We start from the raw sequence: 20,190 nt of genomic DNA on the forward strand, positions 1-20,190 counted from the left end.
AAGGAAGCCCACACACCAGCCTAAAGGTGTATATGAAGTAACCGAGATTGATTTAAAGTCCTGGGCTCCAACTAAACCAGATAAAGCACGCATGAGGTTCAGGAGTGTGTGTGGATTTGTTGGCATGGCAAGGCTCAACATTAATCTGCTGGGGTTTTGGAAGGCTGACACAGAAACACGGCGAAGGATAGTCCGGGAGATCAAGGATCACTTCAACGTTCCAGAGCAGTGGAGAATGCAGGTGGAACACGCTGCACTGAAGAAGGCTAGGGATGCTTGGAGAAACTGGAAGCACATGCTGTACAAGAAGTACTTGAGTGAAGGCAAGGACCCAATCCCCGCATACCCCCAAATTACAAAGGCAGACTGGGCAAAATTCAAAAGGGTCAGGGCAACTAAAGAGTTTGCTGAGAAGAGTTTCAAGCAATCGGAACTTCAGAAGAAGAACATACACCCCCACCGTATGGGTGTGGCAGGATACTACGGCATGAAATTGATATGGGAACAGGAGGACAAAGAAGCAGTAGTGGCGGTTGGGAATCCGGCCTTTAGTGAAATCAGGGGCGAACGTGCCAGAGACTACTTGCGGGCACGTGCAAAGAGGCGTGATGATGTGATACGTCTCCAACGTATCTATAATTTTTGATTGCTCCATGCTATATTATATTCTGTTTTGGACATTATTCGGCTTTATTATTCACTTTTATATTATATTTGGGACTAACCTATTAACCGGAGGCCCAGCCCAGAATTGCTTTTTTTGCCTATTTCAGAGTTTCGCAGAAAAAGAATATCAAACGGAGTCCAAACGGAATGAAACCTTCGGGAACGTGATTTTCGGAACGAACATGATCCAGAGGACTTGGACCCTACGTCAAGAAAGCTACCAGGAAGCCACAAGGTAGGGGGCGCGCCTACCCCCCCTAAGCGCGCCCTCCACCCTCGTGGGCCCCACGTTGCTCCACCGATGTACTCCTTCCTCCTATATATACCTACGTACCCCCAAACGATCAGATACGGAGCCAAAAACCTAATTCCACCGCCGCAACCTTCTGTACCCACGAGATCACATCTTGGGGCCTGTTCCGGAGCTCCGCTGGAGGGGGCATCAATCACGGAGGGCTTCTACATCAACACCATAGCCTCTCCGATGAAGTGTGAGTAGTTTACTTCAGACCTTCGGGTCCATAGTTATTAGCTAGATGGCTTCTTCTCTCTTTTTGGATCTCAATACAATGTTCTCCCCCTCTCTTGTGGAGATCTATTCAATGTAATCTTATTTTGCGGTGTGTTTGTTGAGACCGATGAATTGTGGGTTTACGATCAAGTTTATCTATGAACAATATTTGAATCTTCTCTGAATTCTTTTATGTATGATTGGTTATCTTTGCAAGTCTCTTCGAATTATCAGTTTGGTTTGGCCTACTAGATTTATCTTTCTTGCAATGGGAGAAGTGCTTAGCTTTGGGTTCAATCTTGCGGTGTCCTTTCCCAGTGACAGTAGGGGCAGCAAGGCACGTATTGTATCGTTGCCATCGAGGATAACAAGATGGGGTTTTTATCATATTGCATGAATTTATCCCTCTACATCATGTAATCTTGCTTAAAGCGTTACTCTGTTCTTATGAACTTAATACTCTAGATGCATGCTGGATAGCGGTCGATGTGTGGAGTAATAGTAGTAGATGCAGGCAGGAGTCGGTCTACTTGTCTCGGACGTGATGCCTATATACATGATCATACCTAGATATTCTCATAACTATGCTCAATTCTGTCAATTGCTCAACAGTAATTTGTTCACCCACCGTAAAATACTTATGCTCTTGAGAGAAGCCACTAGTGAAACCTATGGCCCCCGGGTCTATTTTCCATCATATTAATCTTCCAACACTTAGTTATTTCCGTTGCTTTTATTTTACTTTGCATCTTTATCATAAAAATACCAAAAATATTATCTTATCATATCTATCAGATCTCACTCTCGTAAGTGACCGTGTAGGGATTGACAACCCCTTATCGCGTTGGTTGCGAGGATTTATTTGTTTGTGTAGGTGTGAGGGACTCGCGCGTAGCCTCCTACTGGATTGATACATTGGTTCTCAAAAACTGAGGGAAATACTTACGCTACTTTGCTGCATCACCCTTTCCTCTTCAAGGGAAAACCAACGCAGTGCTCAAGAGGTAGCATCATGGAACTTATTACTTTGAAAACGCACATGACGCCAAACTGTATGAAGTGATGTTAGAGGCTTCCAAGATCCCTGGAAGGTTCTACAGGAACTCAGGGCCATGTGACATTCTGTCCATTGCTTTGGACACAAAAGAGCCCCCCTGGCCGTGCAAGGGGTCTAGGTGTTAATGTCTCGCACAAGAGGGCTTTGACACTCAGTAAAGAAGAGAGGCTCAGCATGAAAAAAGCGAGGAGTGAAATGAAGCAGAATGCATTGTATGAAAGGTTGAAGAAGGGGATTTATCCGGCTGTTCGAAAGGATGTTGAGGAGTCAATGATGATGCAGAAGACTCTAACAGTGACAAATAGCCAGCAGATGGGAGGGGAGGCGGGCATCGATGATGCTTATTGCGCGACAACACTGCACAAGAGTAGCTGTGCATCAGCTGACCCCAGCGACACTGAGACTGCAGCTGCTCGTGATGATGCTATATCTGATCTATATGGAATGAAAGACAGACTGAAGGGCGTGCTTACACATTATGCAGGTACATTAAAATGTGCAATAGCCTGGGTTTGCCCACCCTTCTTGGAAGATGGCCTCTTCTTGGACAATGTGCCATTGAAGCCGGGCTGTGTGAAGTGCTACATGACTGAAGTAAAGCCTGGATTCAATGAATTTTCCCTGAAGAATGTCCTAGGAGACTTCGATGAGCAAAGGACCTTTGGAGAAACACTGTTACATCACATCCAGTGGCCACGAAAGGAAATAGAGTTCATCGATGAGATTCCTGAAGCCCCGCCAAGAGCAACCACTGTTGCCCCTCAACCGGTGACGCTCTTCTTGCCACAGCAGCTCTTGCGGGCTGATGCATCAACCTGTGATCAACCGGTCCGACTTTGTGGCGTACAGGCCATGTCATCCTCTGCCCCAAAGCTGCCAGTGGCAAGGCCTACAACTGCTGATGATGCACCACCTGTTCAGATGCCGGCCGTTGAAGCAGCGGGGGGAGACCCAGCTGCAGCACATGCTCAGCAGACCAACCTGGTGGAACAGACTGCTAAGTAGTCTGATGCTTCGGACCGCCTGCTAAGCAGTCTGTAGGTCCAGAACCGACTGCTCATCAGTCCGCCGGTCCGCAAGCGCGTCATCAGCATACCAATGCGTCATCACTTCCTGCTCAGCAAACCAACGCGTTGGCACGGCCTCCTCAGCACACCGACAAGTTGGCACCACCTGCGCAGAAACCCGACATAGCTCCAACACATGGTCAGCAGTCCGATGCCTCTGCTCCTATAGCCTAGCAGTCTGTCACAGGAGCACCGCCAGCTCCGTGTTCCAGCATAGATAAACCGTCTGCTAAGCAGTCCGTCCAAGCTTCACCGTCTGCTCGGCAGTCTACCTTGCAGCCAACCAGACGTTCTGCCAGAAATGCTTCAAGTACCAAGAAGGAAGTGGCCAAAAAGGCTACACCCACGACCACGAGGAAGCACAGCGGGAGAGTGAAGAGGAAAGAGAACGATTGCCTCTTACTTAAAGCACTCATCACCCAGAACCAAATTAACAGCAGCTTGTTCGAATCGGGGAGTAATATTATTTCTGACGCCATGGATGATGAAGAAGTAGAACTGTTGCTTGCTAAATGTAAAGCAGACGTTCATGAAGCACGCAATTACGTCCATGGATAGCCATTTCTTGTTGGCGAATACTTTGATGAGTGCAGCTCCAGTTGCCGCGACTTACATGAATATTGCATGGATCAAATGTCAGTAGGTCATCATGCTTTGCTAGTCCACTACAATAGAAATCATTTCTGACACGATGCTGGTTCCATCAATGTGAGTTTCGAGGACTTACATCTCTTCTTCAACTTCAACGTGCTCGATGCCACTCTTGTTAGATGTCTGATTTTGTAAGTACTTAACAAACTCTGATCAACTTCTCCATACAAGGCTGTAAATGATAAACAACTAACTGCGTTTTATTCCTATCAAGGGATTGAACGTGCAGAGAAGAAAAAGGGAGAGTCTGTATTTCATAGATCCTGCAGTAGCAAATGGCACAACATTAGATGGTAAGGACCGACGGGACTGGGCCGTTAACACGGTCATCCGTATCTTCGAAAACACGTCCCATGCAGAATCATTTCTCTGGCCATATCATGAACGGTAAGTCAAGTAAACAACCACGCATACACTGATTGTTTTTTAGATTTCGACATCATTCGTAAGTTCATGGCTTTCTTAATATGTAGCAATCACTGGATATTGATATTCATTGTTCCAAACAAGAACATAGTTTACTACATCGATTCTCTCAGAGAGTCAACAAACGCTCAGGATCTGACGCATGTTCAGCAATTCTTTGATAGGTATTGAATTATATGATGTTGAAATTAATTTGCATTCATATTTGGTTCAATAATTAATGTTGTCAAAATTCATCATCATTTGCAGTGTGCTCGCATTGTGGAAAACTAAATCAGGGAACCTGTTCAAGACGGAACAACCTCTGCAGCACGAGATCGTTTCTCCGGTAACACACCGAAATCCATTATTTTCGGAAAATTTATCCAACAGTCTCCAAATACCTTTCCTTGCACTAGTCAAATGTTCAAGCTTCTAAATAAACCTCTTTCTATTTTGTCCAAAGAAAAAATAATACATCTAACACCGGTTAGGTTGTTCCTAACAAGACAAATACATGACGAATTTTGTACAAGAAATTTCAGTATCCTCAGCAAGAAGCAGGGACCAACCTTTGTGGATACTATGTTTGCAGACACTGATCTCCATCTGCAAATCTGCTGATAGTTGTGACGATCCTCGCGAATTAGTACCAGTAAGTCTATCTTAATTAATATCTTCTACTCCACTCATATGGCACATTCTGATCTTAAAAATACTATAGCTCATCTTAAAACCGAGGACCCCTGAACCGCTCCCGACTGGTGAATTGCTGATGGTTCGGAGATTTATCAGCGACTTCTTCCTGGATCACTACATCAATCCCACTGGTGATAATGAAGATTTCAGCATGCGTTCTCCTGAAACATTGAGTAAGAGTTAGCCGCTAAACATATAATGCATGGATCCATTGTTTTCCATCTGATGAGGTCTTCGTATTTCATACATTATGATTAATTATGTAATGCATATATGTGTGGACAAATCATTGGAATTTAGCTACCATATGTTCAATTGCAATTGTTGCGAAATCTGATGAATGTTCTTCCTATGGACACAATTTGTTCAATTGAGTATTGTGGCAAATTTGCTTTTTGCGTGCCGATTCAAAATGGGATATTTTTGTTTATTTGTTCAATTGAATATTGTGGCGAATTTGCCTTTTGTGTTCCGATTCAAAATGTGATATTTTTGTTTTAACCTGGCAATTGCTTCACACACGGTTCAACTAAATGAGTGTGTGCGATCCACATCGGAAACCATACGTCAATAGTAGCGGAACCGTCGGTGATACACAGCAGATTGCAAACGATTTGCAGCGCTACTACGTGTGCGTAGGGTCTCCGGAACTGCTTGTGATATAGCGTTATCGCACACGAGAACTGGGAGTAAACCGTGCCCAATGCAAAATACAATCCCAGTCGTAATTTTTTTACGAAACGTGTGGGATCCCAAACGAAAAGCACACGTCACTCTTGCGGCAACCGTCGGTGATACCCAAAAAATCACAAACGATGTGCAGCACTTGTATGTGTGCGAAGGGGCTCCTGAACCGTTTGTGATAGAACATTATCGCAGACGGTAATTGTTGGCAAACATGTGCGATGGAGTCTAACATGGCAGACGGGTTACGCAGAAAACTCGTGTGCGATGGGGCACAAATCGCACACAGTTCATATGTTGTCCTGTGTGCCTTACATACGGTTTCCCAAACGGTTCGTTACGACAGACCGTATGGTTTCACTGCGTCATTAGAAACGCTTAATCACCGATACCACATGTGCGGAAGAATTTAGTGTGTGCTGCATCACACACAATTACATTTTGGAAGGCCTCTGGATCACTGCTCCATATCCCCGACGGTTTCTGGGTCGTGTGGGAAGGACACCCTATCGCACACACTCACTTGGCGACGGTCCCAAATGCCGTCGCGGAAAAGGGTTAAAAACCGTTTGTATAGCACTGACGCGTACCAGTGATGAGCTTTCAAGAGAAATTATTATTCAAAAAAATTATAATTGGCTTTCTCATAATGATCGATCCATGCTCGATACTTCTTGTACTGGTTCATTTATGAAGAAGGATATTGGATTCAAATGGGATTTATTGGAAAGAATTAAACGCAACTCTGAAGATTGGGAAATTGATGAAGGTAAGGATTCAGGTATAAACCTTAAGTTTGATTGTGTTAAATCTTTTATGGATACCGATGCTTTTTCGTGATTTTAGCACTAAATATGGACTTGACTCTGAGATAGTAGCTTCTTTTTGTGAATCATTTTCTACTCATGTTGATCTCCCTAAGGAGAAGTGGTTTAAATATCATCCTCCCATTGAAGTTAAAGTAGTAGAACCTATTAAAGTTGAAGAAGAAACTATTACTTATAATGTTGATCCTATTGTTCCTACTGCTTAAATTGAGAAACCACCTTTTCCTGTTAGAATAAAGGATAATGCTAAAGCTTCAACTGTGGTTCGTAAGAGTTATACTAGAACACCTACACCCCCTGAACAAATTGAAGTTGAACCTAGTATTGCTATGGTTAAAGATCTCTTGGTTGATAATATTGATGGGCATGTTATTTATTTCTTTGATGAAGCTGCTAGAATTGCTAAACCCGATACTAAAGATAAACATAGACCTGTTGTTGGCATGCCCGTTGTTTCTGTTAAAATAGGAGATCATTGTTATCATGGCTTATGTGATGTGGGTGCCAGTGTGAGTGCAATTCCTTTTACTTTACATAAAGAAATCATGAATGGTATTGCACCTATTGAGATAGAAGATATTGATGTTACCATTAAGCTTGCCAATAGAGATACTATATCGCCAATTGGGATTGTTAGAGATGTTGAAATCTTGTGTGGGAAATAAAATACCCTACTGATTTTCTTGTTCTTGCTTCCCCACAAGATGATTTTTGTCCCATTATATTTGGTAGACCTTTCTTGAATACTATTAATGCTAAGATAGACTGCGAGAAAGATATTGTTACTGTCGGTTTAGGGGATATGTCTCATGATTTTAATTTCTCTAAATTTCATAGACAACCCCATGATAAAGAATTGCCTAGTAAGGATGAAATTATTGGTCTTGCTTCTATTGCCGTGCCTCCTACTAATCCTTCAGAACAATATTTGCTAGACCATGAAAATGATATGTTTATGAATGAAAGAAGGGAAATAGATGAAATATTCTTTAATCAAGGGCCTGTTTTGAAACACAACTTGCCTGTTGAAATCCTTGGGGATCCTCCTCCACCCAAGGGTGATCCCGTGTTTGAGCTTAAACAATTACCTGATACTTTGAAATATGCTTATCTTGATGAAAAGAAGATATATCCTGTTATTATTAGTGCTAACCTTTCAGAACATGAAGAAAAGAAATTATTGAAAACTCTAAAGAAGCACCATGCTACTATTGGATATACTCTTGATGATCTTAAGGGCATTAGCCCCACTCTATGCCAGCACAAAATTAATTTGGAGGCCGATGCTAAACCAGTTGTTGATCACCAACGACGGTTAAATCCTAAGATGAAAGAAGTGCTAAGAAATGAAATACTAAAGCTTCTGGAGGCAGGTATAATTTATCCTATTGCTGATAGTAGATGGGTAAGTCCCGTCCATTGTGTCCCTAAGACGGGAGGTATTACCGTTGTTCCTAATGCTAAGAATGAATTGATTCCACAAAGAATTGTTACAGGTTATAGAATGGTAATTGATTTTCGCAAATTAAACAAAGCTACTAAAAAGATCATTACCCTCTACCTTTTCTTGATCAAAAAATGCTAGAAAGACTATCCAAACATACACATTTTTTCTTTCTAGATGGTTATTCTGTTTTTTCTCAAATACCCGTGTCAAAAGATGATCAGGAAAAGACCACGTTTACTCGCCCTTTCGGTACCTTTGCTTATAGATGTATGCCTTTTGGTTTATGCAATGCACCTGCTACCTTTCAAAGATGTATGACTGCTATATTCTCTGACTTTTGTGAAAATATTGTTGAGGTTTTCATGGATGATTTCTCCATTTACGGAACTTCTTTTGATGATTGCTAAGAAACCTTGATCGAGTTTTGCAGAGATGTGAAGAAACTAATCTTGTCTTGAATTGGGAGAAGTGTCACTTTATGGTTAATGAAGGTATTGTATTGGGGCATAAAATTTCTGAAAGAGGTATTGAACTTGATAAAGCTAAAGTAGATGCTATTGAAAAGATGTCGTGTCCTAAAGATATCAAAGGTACAAGAAGTTTCCTTGGTCATGTTGGTTTCTATAGGAGGTTTATTAAAGACTTCTCTAAAATTTCTAGGCCGCTCACTAATCTCTTGCAAAAAGATGTTCCTTTTGTTTTTTATGATGATTGTGTAGAAGCATTTGAAATACTTAAGAAAGCCTTGATTTCTGCACCTATTGTTCAACCGCCTGATTGGAATTTACCCTTTGAAATTATGTGTGATGCTAGCGATTATGCTGTTGGTGCTCTTCTAGGACAAAGAGTTGATAAGAAATTGAATGTTATTCTTTATGCTAGTAAAACTCTAGACAGTGCCCAGAGAAGTGATGCTACTACTGAAAAGGAAATTTTAGCAGTTGTATTTGCTTGTGATAAGTTCAGATCTTATATTGTTGATTCCAAAGTAACTGTTCACACTAAGCATGCTGCTATTAAATATCTTTTGGAAAATAAGGATGCCAAACCTAGACTTATTAGATGGGTTCTCTTGTTACAAGAATTTGATTTGCATATTATTGATAGAAAGGGAGCTGAGAACCCCGTTGCAGACAACTTGTCTAGGTTAGAAAATTTTCTTGATGACCCACTGCCTATCGATGATAGATTTCCCGATGAACAATTAGCTGTCATAAATGCTTCTCGTAATACTCATGGTATGCTGATTATCCTAATTATATCGTTGCTAAATTTATACCACCTAGTTTCACATACCAGCAAAAGAAAAAGTTTTTCTATGATTTAGGACATTACTTGTGGGATGACCCACACCTTTATAAAGGAGTAGACAGTGTTATTAGATGTTGTGTACCTGAGCATGAACAGGAACATATCCTACGCAAGTGCCACTCCGAGGCTTACGGAGGACACCACGCTGGAGATAGAACTGCACATAAGGTATTGCAATCCGGTTTTATTGGCCTACTCTCTTTAAGGATGCTCGTAAGTTTGTCTTGTCTTGTGATGAATGCCATAGAATTGGTAATATTAATAGACATCAGGAAATGCCTATGAATTATTCACTTGTTATTGAACCATTTGATGTTTGGGGCTTTGATTATATGGGACCTTTTCCTTCCTCTAATGGGTATACACATATTTTAGTTGCTCTTGATTACGTTACTAAGTGGGTAGAAGTGAAGGAAATATGCCCTAGAGGCAATAATAAAGTTGTTATTTATATTTCCTTATATCATGATAAATGTTTATTATTCATGCTAGAATTGTATTAACCGGAAACTTAGTACATGTGTGAATATATAGACAAACAGAGTGTCCCTAGTATGCCTCTACTAGACTAGCTCGTTAATCAAAGATGGTTACGTTTCCTGACCATAGACATGTGTTTTCATTTGATGAACATGATCACATCATTAGAGAATGATGTGACGGACAAGACCCATCCGTTAGCTTAGCATTATGATCGTTTAGTTTTATTGCTATTGCTTTCTTCATGACTTATACATGTTCCTCTGACTATGAGATTATGCAACTCCCGAATACCGGAGGAACACCTTGTGTGCTATCAAACGTCACAACGTAACCGGGTGATTATAAAGATGCTCTACAGGTGTCTCCGAAGGTGTTTGTTCGGTTGGCATAGATCAAGATTAGGATTTGTCACTCCGTATATCGGAGAGGTATCTCTGGGTCCTCTCGGTTATGCACATCACTATAAGCCTTGCAAGCAATGTGACTAATGAGTTAGTTACGGGATGATGCATTACGGAACGAGTAAAAAGACTTGCCGGTAATGAGATTGAACTAGGTATGATGATACCGACGACGAAGCTCGGGCAAGTAACGTACCGATGACAAAGGGAACAACGTATGTTGCTATGCGGTTTGACCGATAAAGATCTTCGTAGAATATGTAGGAGCCAATATGAACATCCAGGTTCCGCTATTGGTTATTGACCGGAGATGTGTCTCGGTCATGTCTACATAGTTCTCAAACCCGTAGGGTCCGCACGCTTAACGTTAGATGACGATTTGTATTATGAGTTATGTGATTTGATGACCGAAGATTGTTCGGAGTCCCGAGTGAGATCAAGGACATGACGAGGAGTCTCGAAATGGTCAAGAGGTAAAGATTCATATACTGGAAGGTTGCATTTGGACATCGGAATGGTTCCGAGTGGTTCGGGCATTTTTTCGGAGTACCGGGAGGTTACCGGAACCCCCCGGGAGAAGTATTGGGCCTTATTGGAGGAGAGGAGAAAGGCCATGTGAGAGGGGCGCGCCCCCCTTGCCCAAGCCGAATTGGACTAGGGGAGGGGGCCGGCCCCCCTCTTTCCTTCTCCCTCTCTCTCCCTTCCCCTTTTCCCTCTTCGGTGGAAGGAAGGAGGGGGGCGGAATCCTACTTGGACTAGGAGTCCAAGTAGGACTCCCCCATATGGCGCGCCCCTTAGGCCGGCCACCTCCTCCTCCCCCCTTTATATACGGAGGCGGGGGGGGGGGCACCCCAAAGGCACAACAGACATCTCTTAGCGGTGTGCGGTGCCCCCCTCCACAGTTTACCACCTCGGTCATATCGTCGTAGTGCTTAGGCGAAGCCCTGCACCGGTAACTTCATCATCACCGTCGCCACGCCGTCGTGCTGACGGAACTCTCCCTCATACTCAACTAGTTCAAGAGCTCGAGGGACGTCATCGTGCCGAACATGTGCTGAACACGGAGGTGCCGTACGTTCGGTACTTGGATCAGTTGGATCGTGAAGATGTTCGACTACATCAACCGCGTTACTAAACGCTTACGCTTTCGGTCTACAAGGGTACATGGACACACTCTCCCGTCTCGTTGATATGCATCTCCTAGATAGATCTTGCGTGATCATAGGAATTTTTTTGAATTACTACGTCCCCAACAAGAAGCTATTCCAACTAGTAGTGCTGATCATAACACTTCTATTAAGATGCTTAAAGAAGATATTTTTCCGAGGTTTGGAGTCCCTAGATATTTAATGACTGATGGTGGTTCACATTTTATTCATGGTGCTTTCCGAAAAATGCTTGCTAAATATGATGTTAATCATAGAATTGCATCCCCTTATCACCCATAGTCTAGTGGTCAAGTAGATTGAGCAATAGAGAACTCAAATTAATTTTGCAAAAGACTGTTAATAGATCTAGAAAGAATTGGTCCAAGAAACTAGATGATGCATTATGGGCTTATAGAACTGCATATAAAAACCCTATGGGTATGTCCCCGTATAAAATGGTTTATGGAAAGGCTTGTCACTTACCTCTCGAACTAGAACATAAGGCATATTGGGCTATTAAAGAGCTCAATTATGATTTCAAACTTGCCGGTGAGAAGGGGTTATTTGACATTAGCTCACTTGATGAATGGAGAACCCAAGCCTATGAGAATTCCAAGTTGTTTAAAGAAAAGGTTAAAAGATGGCATGAAAAAAGGATACAAAAGCGTGAGTTTAATGTAGGTGATCATGTTTTGCTATACAACTCTCATTTAAGATTTTTTGCAGGAAAGCTTCTCTCTAAATGGGAAGGTCCTTACATTATGGAGGAGGTCTATCGTTCCGGTGCCATCAAAACCAACAACGCCGAAGGCACAAATCCGAAGGTGGTGAACGGTCAAAGAATCACACATTATATCTCAGGTAATCCCATAAATGTTGAGACCAATACAATTGACACCGTAACACCGGAGGAGTACATAAGGGACACTTTCTAGAACGTTTCGGACTCCAAAAAGGAATAGGTATGTGGCCGGTAAGTAAACCAACTCCAAAACTGTTCTAATAGCAATTTTTCTCCGTTTTGGAATATTTAAAAAATTAGGAAAATTAAAAGTAGTCCGAAGAGCGCACGAGGCAACCACAAGGGTGGAGGGCACACCCTACCCCCCTGGGCGCGCCCCCTGCCTTGTGGCCACCTCGTGTGCCCTCCGGACTCCGTTTTCCTGCACAATACTTCTTTTGGTCGGTAAAAATTCATTATATAATCTCCCGAAGGTTTTGACCACCGTACCACGACAAAAACCTTTGTTTTTGTTTTGAGCTGTTTCTGCAGCAGATTTAGAGAAAGATGTCTTCTCAAGAGTCGATCGGGGAGAGTCAGGTATCTCACCCGACACCGAGCCCAAGAGCATACAGCGAAGCTGACCACTTCGGGCAATCAACGGAGGAAGAGATGGAGGCTGACTTGAAAAGGGTGGATGCCATGGAGGAGGATCAAGAAGTTACCTCTCGTCTTCAAACTGGATTCATGCTGGAGGAACTTCAGAGCTCAGCAATACCGAATTCGGTCATTCCTCCCAATGCTAGATTTCTCTCTTACGAAAAATATGAAAAGGAGTGTTGCTTTTTCTCCCGCAGCTATGAAACATCCATGGGTGAATGGAGCTTTAGCCATCATGGGTAAACTTCGCAAGGAAGTAATGGATCTTAAGCAGCAAATTAATAAGCGCGAGGGAGAGAATCTCATCCTAAGGGGCATCATCACCAAGAATATCACATCACCGCCTCCGAAGAAAGAGACATAAATAATGGGTATGGGCACTCCCCTTGGCAACTGTCAAGCTTGGGGGACGTGCCCCGGTATCGTATCACCATCACACCTCTATCTTTATCATTTTTCTTAGTTTGATCCTTTTGGTTATATCTTGATCTAGTAGAATAAAGTTTTAGTATGATCTAGCTTTGAGTTTTGTTTCGAGATCTATCTATGTAATCGAGTCCATGAGTTATATATAATAAAGAGTAGTTTTGAGTTGAGGGCTTTGCTTTCTTGCCATGATATCGAGGGAATTAAAGAAAAGAAGGGAATAAAAATAAATAAAAATATCATATATTGATCTTATGGAGAGTAATGACTTCACATATAAAGAGTATGATGAATAAAAGTTGTTGAGAGTTGACAAACATAGTTTTGGTCATTGTTGAAATTAATAGGAAGTAATAAAGAAAGAGAGGCTTCACATATAAATATACTATCTTGGACAGCTTTTGTATTTGTGAGCACTCATTAAAATATGACATGTTAAAAGGTTGATGTTGGACAAGGAAGACAACATAATGGGTTATGTTTTCTTATATCCGAATAGAAGTTATATTGTCATGGATCATCCAACATGTTGAGCTTGCCTTTCCCTCTCATGCTAGCCAAATCCTTTGCACCAAGTAGAGATACTACTTGTGCTTCCAAACATCCCTTAAACCAGTTTTGCCATGAGAGTCCACCATACCTACCTATGGATTGAGTAAGATCCTTCAAGTAAGTTGTCATCGGTGCAAGCAATAAAAATTGCTCTCTAAATATGTATGATCTATTAGTGTGAAGAAAATAAGCTTTATACGAACTTGTGATATGGAAGAAATAAAAGCGACAGATTGCATAATAAAGGTCTTTATCACAAGCGGCAATATAAAGTGACGTTCTTTTGCATTAAGATTTTGTGCATCCAACCATAAAAGCGCATGACAACCTCTACTTCCCTCTACGAAGGGCCTATCTTTTACTTTTATCTTCTACCCTTATACAAGAGTCATGGTGATCTCCACCTTCCCTTTTTACACTTTTTCTTTTGGCAAGCACTATGTATCGAAGAGATCCATATATATATATATATATATATATATATATATATATATATATATATATCCACTTGGATGTAGGTTATCATAAAGTATTATTGTTGACATTACCCTTGAGGTAAAAGGTTGGGAGGCGAAACTATAAGCCCCTATCTTTCTCTGTGTCCGACTGAGGCTCTGAACCCATAAGTATCGCGTGAGTGTTAGCAATTGTGAAAGACTAAATGATAGTTGAGTATGTGGACTTGCTGAAAAGCTCTTATATTGACTCTTTCCGATGTTATGATAAATTGCAATTGCTTCAATGACTGAGATCATAGTTTGTTAGTTTTCAATGAAGTTTCTGATTCATACTTTACCTTGTGAATGAATTGTTACTTTAGCATAAGAAATTATATGACAATATATATTGCTGTTCTAAAGATGACCATGATGCCCTCATGTTCTTATTTTATTTTATCGACACCTCTATCTCTAAACATGTGGACATATTTTTCGATTTCGGTTTTCGCTTGAGGACAAGCGAGGTCTAAGCTTGGGGGAGTTGATACGTCCATTTTGCATCATGCTTTTATATTGATATTTATTGCATTATGGGCTATTATTACATGTTATATCACAATACTTATGTCTATTCTCTCTTATTTTACAAGGTTTACATGAAGAGGGAGAATGCCGGCAGCTGGAATTCTGGACTGGAAAAGGAGAAAATATTAGAGACCTATTCTGCACAACACTAAAAGTCCTGAAACTTCACGGAGAATATTCCATCAACGTCAGAGGAGGAAACCAGAACTATTAACCTTCAACCACAAACCCAACACAAGATACTCCATCTTCCAGCCGTCACTTGCGTAGACAACCGCCTGCGCGTACTTCTGAACGACAAAACCTCCCTGCTCCACCATGACGTCGGAGACAACGCCGCAACAACGGGGACAGAGCAGAAGGAGAGACACACCTGATGGAGTCCCCGCCTCCGCCTCGCCAACACCATCCACGAACCCTAACGCTGGCGATCTGAGGGATTGGTAGAGACACGATGCCATCAACTCTGAGATGCCGCCATGAAGGGCACCGTCGGTGTGGGAGTGGAGTTGAGGCAGATTGATTCGTCTGGGCGCCGCTCCCACCACTCCAACGACGCACCACGACCTACAAATCCAAAACCTAACTGAAGAGCGGAGGAACGGGGTCCCCCCTCCCTCCTGCCGCTGGAGCAGTGATACGTTCATTTTGCATCATGCTTTTATATTAATATTTATTGCATTATGGGCTATTATTACACGTTATATCACATACTTATGTCTATTCTCTCTTATTTTACAAGGTTTACATGAAGAGGGAGAATGCCGGCAGCTGGAATTCTGGACTCGAAAAGGAGCAAATATTAGAGACCTATTCTACACAACTCCAAAAGTCCTGAAACTTCATGGAGAATATTTTTGGAATATAAGAAAAATAATGGGCGTAGAAAGCACCAGAGGGGGCCACCTGCCATCCACAAGGGTGGAGGGCGCGCCCTACCCCCCTGGGTGCACCCTCCGATCTTGTGGGCCCCATGGCAGGACCCCGACGCCCATCTTCTGCTATAAGGTGTGTTTTGACCTGGAAAAAATAAGAAGGAAGCTTTCGAGACGAAGCGCCGCCATCTCGAGGCATTACCTGGGCAGAACCAATCTAGGGCTCCGGCAAAGCTGTTCTGCCGGGGGAACATCCCTCCGGGAAATCATCGCCATCGTCATCACCATCGATCCTCTCATCGAGAGGGGGTCAATCTCCATCAACATCTTCACCAGCACCATCTCCTCTCAAACCCTAGTTCATCTCTTGTATCCGATCTTTGTCTCAAAACCTCAGATTGGTACATGTGGGTTGCTAGTAGTGTTGATTACTCCTTGTAGTTGATGCTAGTTGGTTTATTCGGTGGAAGATCATATGTTCAGATCCTTAATGATAATTAATACTCCTATGATTATGAACATGAATATGCTTTGTGAGTAGTTACGTTTGTTCCTGAGGACATGGGAGAAGTCTTGTTATAAGTAATCATCTGAATTTGGTATTCGTTCGATATTTTGATGAGATGTATGTTGTCTATCCTCTAGTGGTGTTATGTGAACGTCGACTACATGACACTTCACCATGATTTGGGCCTAGGGGAAGGCATTGGAAAGTAATAAGTAGATGATGGGTTGCTAGAGTGACAGAAGCTTAAACCCTAGTTTATGTGTTGCGTCGTAAGGGGCTGATTTGGATCCATATGTTTCATGCTATGGTTAGATTTATCTTAATTCTTCTTTCGTAGTTGTGGATGCTTGCGAGAGGGGTTAATCATAAGTGGGAGGCTTTTCCAAGGAAGGACAGCACCCATGCACCGGTTACCCACATATCAAATTATCAAAGTAACGAACACGAGTCATATGAGCATGATGAAAACTAGCTTGATAGTAATTCCCATGTGTCCTCGGGAGCGCTTTGCTTTATATAAGAGTTCGTCCAGGCTTGTCCTTTGCTACAAAAATGATTGGGCCACCTTGCTGCACCTTGTTTACATTTGTTACTTGTTCCCCGTTACGAATTATCTCATCATACAACTATCTGCCATCGATAATTTCAGTGCTTGCAGATAATACCTTGCTGAAAATCGCTTGTCATTTCCTTCTGCTCCTCGTTGGGTTTGACACTCTTACTTATCGAAAGGACTACGATAGATCCCCTATACTTGTGGGTCATCAAGCAGCGGCCGAAGGGAAAGGGGGCCAGCGCCCCAGCCGGTGGAGATCGGAGGAAAGAGATCCCCTCCCTAGTTGCCTGGCTGGTGGCGGCGACTAGGGTAGGAAAAAAGATTCACATTCGTACTACAGGTGAATAGCCTGGGCCCACCTTAACTGTGACGGGTGTGCGTGCATGTGTTCATATGGATGAGTATATGTGCGTATGTATGAGTGTCTACGTCTGTACTATGTTTAAAAAAAAAGCTAACCTATGACGGCGACGCTAGATTCTACATCAAACCTCAATGCCGGCCCGATCTCTTCGGGGCAGAGAGTACACACTTGTCAGGCAGTCTAGGCCGGCTTTGCATGGCAGAACCGTAGGTGCCACCGGGAGAGGGGAGAAGGGGGGTCAGCTGGAAAAGGATGTAGATGAGGGAAACAAGGCGGTAGCTGAGGAAGGAGATGCCGCAGAATGGCGGGCGGCCACTACGTCCGCCGCGCGCAAGTTGATTTGTCACCGTGGCTTGCAACGTAGGAGTCTCCGATCTTCAAAAATAGCAAGCCAATGATGAACACAAAAGGAACCCAATTTCCTTCGGAGAGATTGTAGATCAAGGGCTCGTCTTTTTTATCCTCAAGGGGGTTTCGAGAGAAGGGATTAGGAGAGAGAAAATTGCTCAGCTCGAATGAGGACGAAGGTAATCTGTAGGGAAGAAGAGACCGAAAATGCCTTTTGGAGCTCGGCCTCCATGGAGGCCGGTTTTTGAAAAACACAAAATTCATGAAAATTCATATTTTTACAATTGAAAAAATCTGAAAAAAATACAGATATACATGGAGGCATAACACACATGTGTGTAAATTTTTAGGATGAAATACGTTGAAATGAAGGCTGTGTAAAAAAGACAAATCTGAGGCTTTTTAACACATGATACTATTCATCCTCAAAGGCCAGATATTTGTCTCTTTTGTATAGGTCACATTTCAAAGTATTTTATCTTGAATTTTTACACACACATACATTTCATCCTTGTATAGTTGCATATTTTTTTCAAAAAAAATTTAAGTCAAAAAGTTTGAATTTTGATTTTTTTTAAATAAAGGGCTCCATGGAGCTCGGTCACCAAAATGCCCTGCTCAAAAGAGACGGGCTTTATAGAGGCCACTCAAAATTAAATATGTACATCTCTTCTACAACCCAGGGCATGATCCTGAAAGGTCCGAAGCTTGGGTCCGGACATCCCGGATTCTGGAATAGTGTCTCGGGCAGGCATCTAACTCACACGAGAGGTTCTGTTGTATACCGGAAGCTAGCTTCAGAATATTGTCCTGTGTCTGGAGTAGTGTGTAGGATAGCGTCTGGCGGAGACCAGAGGCACTTGACTCAGCTACAAGTTATTTGGATCCTGTGTCAAGTAGCGGGCACCTGGACCATCATCCAGGAAGGTCTGGGCCACACGTAAAACCTCTTTTCTCTTTAAGGCTTTGTTGTGGCACTTTAAAGGAACTTGGGATGTGCATGGGGGAATGTAAAATATCTTATGCTTATATTTGTCTTTTTTATTCAAGTGTTTCCCTCCCTTTATGTTTTACAGGGAAAGTATTGAATGGTCGGCCGAGAATAGTGGCTGATAAAGCTAGGTAACATACCATGGCTTTTCCTATTTTTCTAATTTAACTAAGGAGTTTCTTTCACATGAATAGATGCCCTTTGCATATATAGATGGCACATGGACAAGTGTCTATTCCTCCAAATGAATTATAAATTTGTCAATTAGCCGAGCAACATTTATACCAGCCTGATACTAGTGACGTGGTTAATCCAGTGATCAGACAACAATAGGTGCTAACACATGCAACTTTGACGCGCCATCCCCATAGCTGGAATTTGGGGCCTACTCTTATTGATTATTCCTTTCGCCCACTATAATATTTTCCTAAATCTGACTATAAAGCCTACACCCTAGGAACTAGGAAGGTAACAAAAGGTTCAGGTTGGGATGGTCACACAATTTAGTATGTTCCTCATCCTAAAGGCTATGTTGAATGTGGAATCTCTATCCTAAATCATTGTTCATTTTGTTTGAAAGGAGAGCAGAACACATACTATATATATCGGGCCATTTATTGCTCCCTCGGTGAATATGAAGTTTCCAATACGTTTAAGGTCACCACCGGAAAGATGGGATTAAGAGACCAATACTTTTCTTTTTTCATCTCGTGAACACACTGTGACGTCCTCCTCGACATGCTTAGAATATCAAACCTTCCTTTAGTTGGAGATCCATATGAGGAATATGTTATGTTCCCTCAATAGATGATCTAGAACCTTCTAGGTTTTGATTCCCAAATTTCTTATCTGTCCTTTTAGGAGAATTGTATCAGTCCCAATCACAAAAATGTAAGTGTAACTTATCAAGTTTGGTGTGAACATTTCCATAACAAATGAGAACGCACTTTGTCTTTTACCTCCCTTCGAGAACAACACATTTATGTTGCAACTTTTATTGCCCATTGGATTTGCTGTTACATGGTTGTTGGTGGGGGATGAGGGTCTACTGGCTGGCAACCTAATCTAATTTAAACCAGATCAACTTCTAGTGGTTATTCTTTAGGGAAACAGATAGACTCCTCATTGCCCTCGAACACACAAATAGTGATAACATTGAATATTTCACTTGGTACTTTTATGTGCTTCATGGTGTGCTAATATAACTTTGGTACGAAGCGTATAGGAGGGGCTTCTTCTGTCAATGTGGATAATACACGACGTTTTGACCACCGCTAGCCCCAACCATGGGCTCCCCGAGAAGCTGATAAGATGGGCCATGCAACCTTGTTACAGGAAATGTAAGCCTCTCCCTTTTGCTGATCTCGCGATATGAAGGCCTGGAATGATCATAGAAGAATATCCATATTCCAGAATCAGTACTGCATCATCATAAGTTCCTCTCATGAAGATGCACAACTCACCTACTCATATTGTATGGTGGCGACATTTGCTGTAGCCATTTTCCTTCCTTTTGTCATGCTTTTGAGGGTATACGCATCAATAGTCCCCTCATCAATTATTTTTGAATGATATTCTTTGCATCAAACCAACGATGAGTGTATGGCCCAAAATGCGATGGTAATTAGAGAAATTTGGTTCATTGAACTTCGAGGCTTCCTCTAGCCTTTTGGGCCTACGAAGTTCTATGACATTAACTCCTTTCATCTTATGAAAAGATCACTGATTTATTCTCCGTGAAAAGTATACTCCCTGTTTTGACGCTCGCTCAGAGTTGTTCTCCTAGCAACTTCTGTAACCTTCTATT

Source organism: Aegilops tauschii, chromosome 1, assembly GCF_002575655.3.
Source record: "Aegilops tauschii subsp. strangulata cultivar AL8/78 chromosome 1, Aet v6.0, whole genome shotgun sequence".
In the NCBI taxonomy this organism is placed as follows: domain Eukaryota; kingdom Viridiplantae; phylum Streptophyta; class Magnoliopsida; order Poales; family Poaceae; genus Aegilops; species Aegilops tauschii.